At 39.4% G+C, this 11,541-nt stretch overlaps 1 protein-coding gene across 1 annotated transcript in view; it reads right to left on the bottom strand.

The window, feature by feature from the left end:
* Nucleotides 1-10,825: 10,825 nt before the first annotated feature.
* Nucleotides 10,826-11,541, bottom strand: part of LOC143284291 (uncharacterized) — a 35,604-nt gene continuing 34,888 nt past the window's right edge. The window contains exon 15 of the mRNA XM_076590991.1: nucleotides 10,826-11,541. This exon is cut by the window's right edge and continues 1,197 nt beyond it. The gene's annotated coding sequence lies outside the window, so the exon portion shown is untranslated.

The raw sequence follows: 11,541 nt of genomic DNA on the forward strand, positions 1-11,541 counted from the left end.
CTGCATGTCCCGGGCAGTATGACCATGTGAGTTTTTTAATCTGAAAGTTGCGCATTGCCTTATGCCACTCTGGGCTTCCCATTCCGTTTTCAATTTTCTGTATGAGGTTCATTGAGTCGGTTAGAATCATGGCATGTTGGTTTCCGGGCGTATGGATGGACGATAGCCACTGGAGGGCATGTGTCGCAGCTTCAACTTCCATCGTTAGGCTGGAGGTTGTGACTTTGTAGGCAGCATTCTCTTCCCAAATTGTTTTTCCATTTTGTTTCGCAGTGAATCCCCAACCAGACTGGTCTTTGGTGACTGAGCCATCTGTGTATATGATGATGTCCTCTTCTTTACTGTTTTCTTCTATGAGTAGCTTCACTTCCGCATCTGTTTTGCCCTCTGGCCATTCCCGACAATGTCTTCCTAGAGTGGGTGAAATGACTGTGTTGAATAGATGGTTGAGGTTTTTGGGGTTTTTCTCCCATTCTTTTGTTTCTTTCAGGTCTTGTAGTCGGCATACTAGCTGGATTGTGTCTTCTGCTTGTCCCATCCATGATCTTCCTCGTCCTAGACGGCTGCCTTTTGGTTCTTTGACTGCGTCATGCAGTGGGTTTTGAGGGTTTTCTAATGCTTTGAAGTAGGTCTTGACCTGTTCTAACTTGTTTCTGGCCTGTACTGAAGGAAGGTCAAGCAGGTATCGCATGGTTTCTGTGGGCGTGTCTTTTGTTGTTCCAAGGATCAGCCTCATAGCTTCATTTTGTACTCTTTCTAATTTTAGGAGGTTGCTTTGAGACGGTGTTGTAAGCCCAAGTCCGTAGTCGATCACGCTGAGGACGAGTGATTGGTATAGCAGGAAGAGGTGGCGTTGTTCAATTCCTTTGGTTGCCATTGCTTTTAAGACTGAAAGGCCCTTTTTGCATTTGAGAACAGTATTTTCCGTATGTTTTCTGAAGGTCAGCATCCTGTCGAAGTGTATTCCTAGGTAGCGTAGGCATTCAGTTTTCTCAATTTGAATTCCATCGAATGACACAGAAGGTGGTGATTTGCTCGCGGTTTTGTTGTTAAGGGTGCACAGCAACGTTTGGGCTTTCGCTGGATTGATGGAAGATCCTGTGTCTTTGCACCATTGAGCAATATTGTTTAGTTGTTTCTGGACGGCTTCAGTTCTTTCCTGAGCATCTTTCGAAGTTTTGAAGACCAGGCCATCATCCGCAAGGGTAAGCACCCGAGCAATTCCATTGTTGTTTAAGTCTGCAAGGCCCTTCGTGTAGACATTGTAGAGGACAGGAGAGAGCGGAGACCCTTGTGGCAGTCCCATGGATAGTTTAGAAGGTGCAGACATCCAATCTCCGAGGCGTAGGACGACAGTTCTTTCCTGAAGCGCTGCTGCTATCCATCTTGTCAGTGTCAAACTTACTCCATAACTTAGTAGCAGCTCCATGAGGTGCGCAAACTGGACTTTATTGTAGGCATCTTCAAGGTCAATTGCTACTGCTAGTGTTTCTTCTTTTCTTTGGAATCCTTCATACACCTCATATGCAAAAGCAGCTGCATTTTCCCATGTGGACTTGCCTGTTCTGTAACCACCTTGATTTGAAGGGAGAATGTGCCTGTGTTCAAGATCCCTTGCAAGTTTCCTGGCTATCATGCGTTCCATGAGCTTTCCAGCAATGTTTTGCATGGTTAGGATCCGGTAGCCGCTTACCTGATGATGGTCCTTTCCTGGTTTTGGTATGGGTTTTAAGAAGCTGTGTGTCCAGTCCTCCGGCACTTGTCTATTGTGGAAACTGTTTTGATATAGACTGAAAAGTTTGCTTCTGTCTTCTTCCGATAGCTCCTTGATGTCTGAGTAACGAACTTTGTCTGGGCCAGGAGCCGATTCTTTCTTGCATTTAGCTATTGCCTCGTTTAGATCATCCATTGTCAAGTCATCATCAGGTCCAGTCTGCATAAGGGTTTGGTTTAACTCCTCAATATATTTCTTTTTCTCATCTAAGTTTCTTTGATCACTCTGTTGTATGAAACGTTTGAGCAAAGCAGATCCTTTTTCTTCATTTGTCTTAAGCTTGGTTCCGTCAGTGTCTAACATCTCTGGGGTTGTTGTTGTGCACGTTTTCCCTTCCATGCGACGATAAAATTGCCAGAACTCTGTCAATGTTGTGTCATAACTGAGTGTCTCGCAAAACTGTTTCCACCTGTCATTTTTGGCCTCTTGAGCAATGACTTCAAACTGTTTGGTTTTTTCTTTCATTTTTGTTTCAATATCTTTGTCCGGAGATGGTTTTGTTCTTTCTTTTTGCCAAAGTTTGACAGCCGCATGTTTTTCTATCCTGAATAGGCTGTGCGTCAATCGAAAGACAGGAGCCACATTGTTGGTCGTGAACAACTCAACGTTTGCGTCTTTGTCGTAGGAGCTGATCTCGCCTGACTACCTACGCAGGTGTTTGTGTCTCTCGGGCCTGGGTGATGCCGTGTCGATGGTATGAAAACAACTCATGGCGCCCGGACCAAATATGTAAAAAGGACATGCTGCTACGTATGCTGGCCATGGAAAGAAAGGAGAGACAATATCACTACACTTATCCCTTAAAGTTTTGGTACACACATCAACAATGTTGTATTTTCTATTGTGGGTATTATTAAAAGGTTCTAATGCACAGTACTCTCCAACAAGCAATATCAAATGCACAGAAAGCGTGGGAAACAAAAGGATGCGGATGTTCGTTTTATACTCAGGTACACTTTAAAAAAAATTCACATCTACTATATCGTTTCATTCAGAGTATTGTGGATTTGTTCACTGTGGTCTTCGATCAGCTGAGTGAAAAAAATGTCTCAGATTGTTCTCGCGTATCGTCTCTATTTTCATTCCTTTCGTACACGATCTTTAAATACGACTGTCAACAAATGAGGATATGGGATAATATGATATAATAGTAACTTGAAAAGAAGGAAAGAAAATATCAGCTGGGCTGTCACTGATGAAGTTAGCAACTATGAACTATTCATACAGGTTGCATATACCTCAATAAAGGGATACTATTTAATCATGTTGCAGATTACCTCTGAACTGGATATATCTGAAACATGTTACACATGACATCGCCACCAGATTGCAGTTAAACTTATGACGTTATACGGCTTAAAAACACAACAGTTATATCTACAACGAAATGCTTCTCAAACATGCTATACTTAAAGTTACAACTAGATACTGTTCAACACACTGCAGTTAGTTACGCTTACAGCTGGATACGTCTCGTGCACGCTACAGATGATATAACAACTGGTTACTGCTCAAACATGCTGCACGTAGACTTAACCTGGATGTTGTTCATTACTTTCCATGTTACCTTACAGACTGAAAGCATCCGTATCACTGGATACTCCGGCAGTCAGTCTTTTCGCGATCCACTGAGTTCCATAAAGTGAATTACAAATGACTTTACATCCTCATCACATAACCACCAGGAGCAAAGAAAAAGGGATGAGAGGGAAACGGATTTTAAACGTTGCAGTCAATGTCAGAGAATAAACCCCTTATGAAGCATTCATGACTTTTTTTTCTCACTGACAGATGTGGATCAAGTGACCGTGTTTCCACAACTTTGATTTTTATTTATTTTTCTTCTTCTTTTTTTGTTTGTTTGTTTGTTTTGTTTTTACCAAACTGAAGTTAAAGATTTCATGAAACTGAAAACAAAACAAATGACACGGTTGCAAATTTCTATGATTCTTCCCCATTAGTATATGAACGGGGTACATGGCACTCCGCTGGCAAGGCAAATCCTTCTTAATATATTGGAGATCAATGAAATACCATGTATTTACTAACGTAAAAACTTGTCTTTACTAATGTGCTGTGTGATGGGTAGCGCAAGTCGCAATGGTTTGGATTATGTGCCCCTGTCTTATCAAGAGTTGCAGTACTTACTCCTTGTCAAATTAGCACAGCCTACGCAATCTCCCACAGCCTTGTGCTGCAGCCTCGGGGGCTAGTTGGCCCAGTGCCGATTGCCCTATAGAATCCTCTTGGTCGAAAGAGTGGAGGTGTAACTTGGACAAGACACACTCCACTATTGTCAATTTGTAGCCCTGCCTCTTCTGCTGTCCTGGTGGTCATAGTCGGACACGACTGGCTACCATACACACTGACTGACTGTTATACACATATCTGACTATCAAATTCATTAACTGACATCATACACACAGCCGGACATGACTGCCTATCATACATATTGACTGATACACACAATGTTCCGTGCATGCTTACCATGGTGAGGCAGACAGGTATCAGCTTCGGTGACGAAGTGGACAAGGCACTGGAGGAGATGGCGGGGTGCTGGGTGTCTGGGATGCTGGTCCTATTTATCCTTCTGGGAGCGGGAGCAATGAAATATTTTATCACCACCTGAGCTACAATGAATGCGCACTTTCCGCAACAACCTCGGAGGTGTCCCATGAAACTTTACTGCCATTGCTAATTTCATTCTCATTGCACTATTCATGGTGCAGGCTGTAAAAATGGGAGGGTTGGTACTTTTATTCCTTCTGTTTAGGTTCTTTTTCTGTTTTATTTTCGTTGTTTTTTACTCTCTCTCTCTCTCTCTCTCTCACACACACACACACACACACACACACACACACACACACACACACACACACACACACACACGTACACGTCTTCATGAGGGTCAATATCCTGGAAATCTGAAAATTATGACTTCTCTCTCTCTCTCTCTCTCTCTCTCTCTCTCTCTCTCTCTCTCTCTCTCTTCTGTTCCAAAATCCTTCGTTTCTTCGTTTCCATCCTTCATTCCATCTTCAACCGTTTTCCCGTGTCCGTTCCCACCTTATGTTGTTTTTTTGTTGTTGTTTTTTCTTATTAGTTTTGTGTGAAGCATGCATGTATGCTTAGTGATACAAAAAAGCACGTGTTTAGTTTACATAACTCCGACCAGTGTATATCCACATGTGTGTACGTGTGGATAACATACAAATATTAAACATCTCGGGTATTCTCTAGCACACAACACCACGTTCGTTCCATCGCCACATACAGGGGCCAGACCTTTGTGCAAACATATCGCTTACTTTTCTATCAGTAAACATCAGTAAGCTGGAATACAGTCAGTTTTTCTTAGAGCTAGTCACGCTCAATCATTCAGAGAACCTTGGAAATAACCCGTCAGTCTCAAAATCTTAGAAATGAATAAAAACAAGAGGTTGTACTTTAAAGGAAAACTTTAAAATGATTAAGAAATGGAACAATGAGAAAAAAATGACAAATCAATATATGTCATAGTCTTTTATTGGTGAAGATACCATCTTAGCTGTTCTGAATTTGGAAGAAAACTTCGTGTTAAGGTAAAAGTGGAGTGATGGCCTAGAGGTAACGCCTAGAAAGCAAGAGAATCTGAGCGCACTGGTTCGAATTACGGCTCCCCCTCCACTAGACCTTGAGTGGTGGTCTTGACGCTAGTCATTCGAATGAGACGATAAACCGAGGTCCCGTGTGCAGCATGCACTTAGCGCACGTAAAAGAACCCACGGCAACAAAAGAGCTGTTCCTGGCAAAATTCTGTCGAAAAATCCACTTCGAAAGGAAAAACAAATAAAACTGCACGCAGGAAAAAAAATTTAAAAAAAAGAAAAAGGTAGCGCTGTAGTGTATCGACGCGTTCTCCCTGGGGAGAGCAGCCCGAATTTCACAGGGAGAAATCTGTTGTGATACAAAGAAATACAAATACAACAAAAGGAGGATAGCGTACGTGTACATATGCATAATTATGCTCACATACAGACTTCCATTTAAACTCACGTATGCATATGCACACACACACACAAACACACGCACACACACATACATACTCACATATTATCATTATTATTGTTATTATCATTATTCTGTGAAGAAAGTCCTTTGGTGTGGGCCAGAGGCAGAAATATTGTGAAGATATGCTAGACTTGCTGGATCCTGTTTTCTTTGTATGCTGTGTGCGCGTGCGTTCGTGAGTGAGTGAGTGTGTGTGTGTGTGAGTGAGAGAGAGAGAGAGAGAGAGAGAGAGAGAGAGAGAGAGAGAGAGAGAGAGAGATTTAATCAAGCTGCGGCCCCTATTGATGTAGGATTTTAGAAAATAATGTCATATGTACACACATTTGCAAACCCGCACGGCTAATACACTCAAATTAGCACGCGCATACAAACATGCACACATTTCACTCGATCATTGTATGTTATTCCCTTTCGTTCAAAAAACTGATTATGTTTTTGTTTGTGCTGTTTCATAAGTAGCCTTAATCATAAACTTCCGAAAACCTTCAAAAACGCTATAACAACACACCGCATCTAAAGTTATAAAGACTGGAAAAATAAAAGAAGAAGAAAATACTTTCAAAGAAAAAATAAGTTTGATACTTCATGTATACAATACTATATTTCACTAATTTACTACAGATTTATTCTTTTATTCTTGACATGTTCGTAGGCTTTCGTCTTATGTATATACGTGAATATGACTTTGCTTTTTCGTATAACTAATTGTGTATCAGGGACATTGTTTTATTTTGCTGTGTATCAGTTAATTACCTTACATTGCTTGTTAATGTCGTTTTTACATATCATGTTTCATTGATATCAGAAAACAAAAGTATTCATTTGAAGTGAAATAAAATCATGCTTTTTTGGTGCTTTTGGCACTGTATGTGCACATGCTTTGTGGGTGCATGTGGGGGCGGGGGGGGGGGGGGGGGCGAGGGGGGGTCGAGGGTATGCGTGTCTTGTGCGTGTGTGTCTGTGTGTGGGTGTTCGTGTGAGAATATAATTGCAACGTAGTTCTAAAGACGGACGGTGGTGTATCATTTTATCTATGTGTATTTTTGTCATCAATGGAAATAACAGATACAAGATTGTGTTGTTGTTTTTCATCAGAAAAAAGCGAACACGGAACACATATTTTGGAGATGTGTGCACACAAACAAATCTTGGCAATACCTTGAATAGAAAAAAGAAACAAACAAATAAACAAAAAGGCGCGAAAATACAGTCAATTGCTCACTAAATGAATCACTAATAAATAAATTCTCACTCATATTTCTCAGAAGCAATGGACACTTGAATTCTGATGAAATATTTTGAATTCATTTTTATTGAAAGCAAAATTCACTTACAGATGTAAAAATGAAGAAATACTGCAGTTCCATACATGCAATACATTTCTGAAAGCACCCAATGATACAGAAAAATACACTGCTAATTCGGTCATTTTCCATTCCTGTTGACATTTCTATCAATTACTAATCAAATCGTCTTCTGCATTCGTGGGCTGCACCTTCAAAATTCACTCGTACGTACAAGTGAGCTTTTGCATGTATGACCATTTTTACCCCACAATGCAGGCAGCCATACTCCTTTTGCAGGGGAGTGCATTCTGGGTATTTCTTGTTTCCAGAACACAATAAATGCTGACATACATTACAGGAATTTAGACTGTGTATTTGACCTCCTGAATCTGTACACAAACAAAGGGGGTTCATGCACCAGTAGGTATTTTGTGTGCACATTTCAATAATGGAACTGATTTTCCTTAACAAAGCTAATATCAACCAGGCTGTGTACACATAAAAGAAAAAAAGCAGTGTACTTTTGTAAACAGTCATTTGCAATTGTCGAGAAACACTGGTTGGCATAAATCTTCATTCAGATCAATTAAATGATCAAAAGACGAAACAAATGAATTAAACCGACCTAATCTAAAGCAAAAATAATTGTTGTCAATAAATAAATACAAAACCGATTAATACATCTATAATGAAATTAAAGATAAAACATATAAAAGTAATATGACAAGACAACTAACTAAAAAGTAAATATAACATGGACAAAATTGTAAAAATAAAATAAAATAAAATAAAATAAATGTTCTGTGCTGAAAACAAAATCACACAAAAGGCTGCATTCACTCCTCTGTAAACAACTAACAGAAAAGTAAATATCATATGCACGAACATGTTAAAAATGTGCTTTGCTAAAAAAAAAAAAAAAGAAAAAAAAGATACACAAAAAGCTGCATTCTCTTAATATGACAAAGATAAATCTCTTTTGCTAAGCTTACAACATTCTAAGACAACTCAAAATACACGGAAAATATACGGACAATGATCAACAACTGCAGAGAAGAGGACACACGACAGGTGTGACCATGTAAGCATGCCTTCAGACAGACGGTGACATACAAAAGAGTGCAACATGTCTGTACTGATCACTTGTGGGAAGTCAAATTAGTGGACCCAAGGCTCATAACACACACTCCACATTCAATCATGTGTACAAATTTCCAGTAATAAAATGTACCACAAGCAAGCATTTAGAACATTTACATATACTAAAAGCGAAGATGAAATACAACAAAAATTACTGCCATGCACTCCCCATCCCCGCCCCCCAAACAATCCCAGTATACCATCTCCACCAGAACACACACACAACATAACCACATGTGTAAAACAAGTAAAGTAGCGTAAACAAAAATTGGAAACACACAGTAAACTGTTCATATTTGATTTAGACCAAAAATATCAGCTAACATCGTCACCCATGCATTCCAATTGCACATATAAACTGAGTGATATCGAAAGATAATAACAACACCACCAACATATAAAAGGAATGTCAGTGATTACAATATGGTTTGCTTTTGTCTATTGATACCTACTGTAGATTTTTATTTTAGTTCTAATGTTGTTGTTTTTTCATGGAGTACATGATCATATCACATTTGTGGGGTAAGCATTCTGTGTATGTTCTCGTTTCCATAACCCACCGAACACTAAAACGGATCCCTGAATCTTTAATGTGCGTTGTTTTTTTTTTATCTTCTTTATGCGTACCCACACGAAGGGGGTTCAGGCACAAGCAGGTCTGCACATATGTTGACCTGAGAGAGCAGAAAAAAAAAAATCTTCACCATTAACCCACTAGGTGCGATGTGGCTCGAACTCGGGGAAACTCAAGTGAGAATACAGCACTTTAACCATTTGACCACTGTACCCGTCATGCCTTCCCCAGCACAGCGCACCAACAGTCAAAACACTGCATACTGTAGATGAAAACAAAATCTGAAGCAGCTGGCTGCAAACATGAAAAGATTTCAGTTTTCGCAGACAATACGTACACAAGACTGTTCAGCTCTTTCATCAGTACGGTATCATTTTCAGCCCAGGACAGGTTTTCTGTCATGAATCACACCCACATACCTGCATGTCTCTGACTTGTTTGATTCACACCCACTCATTTCCAGCTGTTTTCTTTTTTTCCTACAGTTAGTAATCAGCTATGTAATTTTTCAAACACCAAACTCTAAAAGAATTGACATCACACCCGTTCATAATTCTGTCAGTTACATGTCTGTACGCGGTATCATCCTCATCATCATCATCATCATCATCATCCGTAACTTTCACATGGTATGATTTCCAGTACAAATGCTGCTCAAAGTGCCTAACATGAACTAGTTAAAAGCAAACATGACATAAAAACATCACAGAACCCTCCGTTGACTAAAACACCCTATGCATCTACACATACAAATCAATATTCGCATACAAAAGATACAGCAGCACATTCAGAAACCAATCAAACAATAAAATTGTAAAGCAAGTGATGATGAGATTCAAACGCAAAAACAGCACATGCTCAAACACACTGGGATAAAAAATATACTGATGGAGGAACACAGAGAAGAGAGAGAGAGAGAGAGAGAGAGAGAGAGAGAGAGAGAGAGAGAGAGAGAGAGAGGCGTTAACCAGCTTATAAAAACATGATATCACATCAGACCAAAATACATGAAATACTCAGTGCATTAAAACTGGATTACATAACTCTACATAACGCATAGACTGAAACATTTGCGGACAGACTTCGGTGCATCTGTTGTGCCCAGTACAGAAATGTATACAGAACAAGAGAGGCAAGGCCTTCAAGACACACTTGTGATACACTTTAAAAAATAAAAAAAATCAAAAAAAAATCCAAGCTTTTTGTGTATTGAGTATAATTTCAAAATGTAATGTTTAAGATGAGAAAGATCAGTTTAAAGCAAATTAAGTCCCCTAGCATTGATTACAGAGTAATTTCCCTTTTATTACTATCTGCACCAAAACGTTTGCAAAATAAATTAAACTTCCATGCTTAGCAAAAGAAGTTCCTGTTTGTTGTTGGGTCAGAATATCAGATCAGAGTACCAAGTTTAGAGAATACAAAAAATATAAATATAACAGTAAATGCAGTTTGCATATAATTAGGCTTCATTATATATATATTTTTTGTGCCCATCCCAGAGGTGCAATATTGTTTTAAACAAGATGACTGGAAAGAACTGAATTTTTCCTATTTTTATGCCCAATTTGGTGTCAACTGACAAAGTATTTGCAGAGAAAATATCAATGTTAAAGTTTAACACACACACACACACACACACACACACACACACACACACAACCGAACACCGGGTTAAACCATAGACTCACTTTGTTTACACAAGTGAGTCACAAAGAAAGTTTTCAGATCTGACTTGAAGGAATGGAGATCAGGGGTGCTTCTAGAATCGTTCGTTTATTTATCTATAGTCTGTTCATCTCAGATGATGATATTAGACTTAACATAAATGATAGTATTAATATCATGTATTTATTATCATTTGGATCCTTATCTTTTCTATCATCATGATGATGATTTTCATTATTAATTAGAAATAATTATTTCGGTATATTCAAATGAAAACGGGGCGGTTGAGGTGGAGGGGTAGGGGGAGGGGCCAGGGGGAGGGGACTAAGAGAGAGAGAGAGAGAGAGAGAGAGAGAGAGAGAACAGAATGTGGAAAAGATAGAGTCATCATAAGAATGACGAGATCCAAAAACACGTCATCCCGAGATCACGTAACATAATGTTTTTACGTCATCACTGAAACTGTTTGAAAATACAACAACAACAACAACAACAACAAAAATTGAAAAAAGGTATCTTTTAAAAAAATAATCTGAAAAAGATAAAGGTACCTCTGAAAATCGATGAAAAATTCCCCAGAGCACAAAACAAAGTGTAGGAACCCCGGTTGAAGTGTCCTATAAATTCCAAGTGATGGTCGCCGCTACAATGGTTTACCCCAGAGACACAGCGCGACTCATTGGGTGTATATTTAAAGTAAGCTCCCACCGAGGTCACCGCGTTAACTGGAGATATTGATCCTGAAATCCAGAAGTGAGCTAACGCACCGATGACACTAAATACAACTAAATAAAAAAACAGAGAAGAGACTGAATATTTGCAGAGCTGTTGATTCCTGTTGCGGGTGCTAACCAGGGGCAGGCCACTCTCTGTTTCTGGGAGATGATGGAAAAGCTACCAAAGCTAAGGCACTTGAGCTTCAAAAATCTTTTCCTACTCATTTTAGATTAGTTCTTGGGACGTACGCAATTTTTCAGATCTGGATATCAATGTTCTTTGAGGTTCATCAGTTTCCAGAACAGAGGAGAGATACGAGGGAAGAGCTTTAT

The sequence above is a fragment of the Babylonia areolata genome, chromosome 7 (genome assembly GCF_041734735.1).
Source record: "Babylonia areolata isolate BAREFJ2019XMU chromosome 7, ASM4173473v1, whole genome shotgun sequence".
Lineage (NCBI taxonomy): Eukaryota > Metazoa > Mollusca > Gastropoda > Neogastropoda > Buccinidae > Babylonia > Babylonia areolata.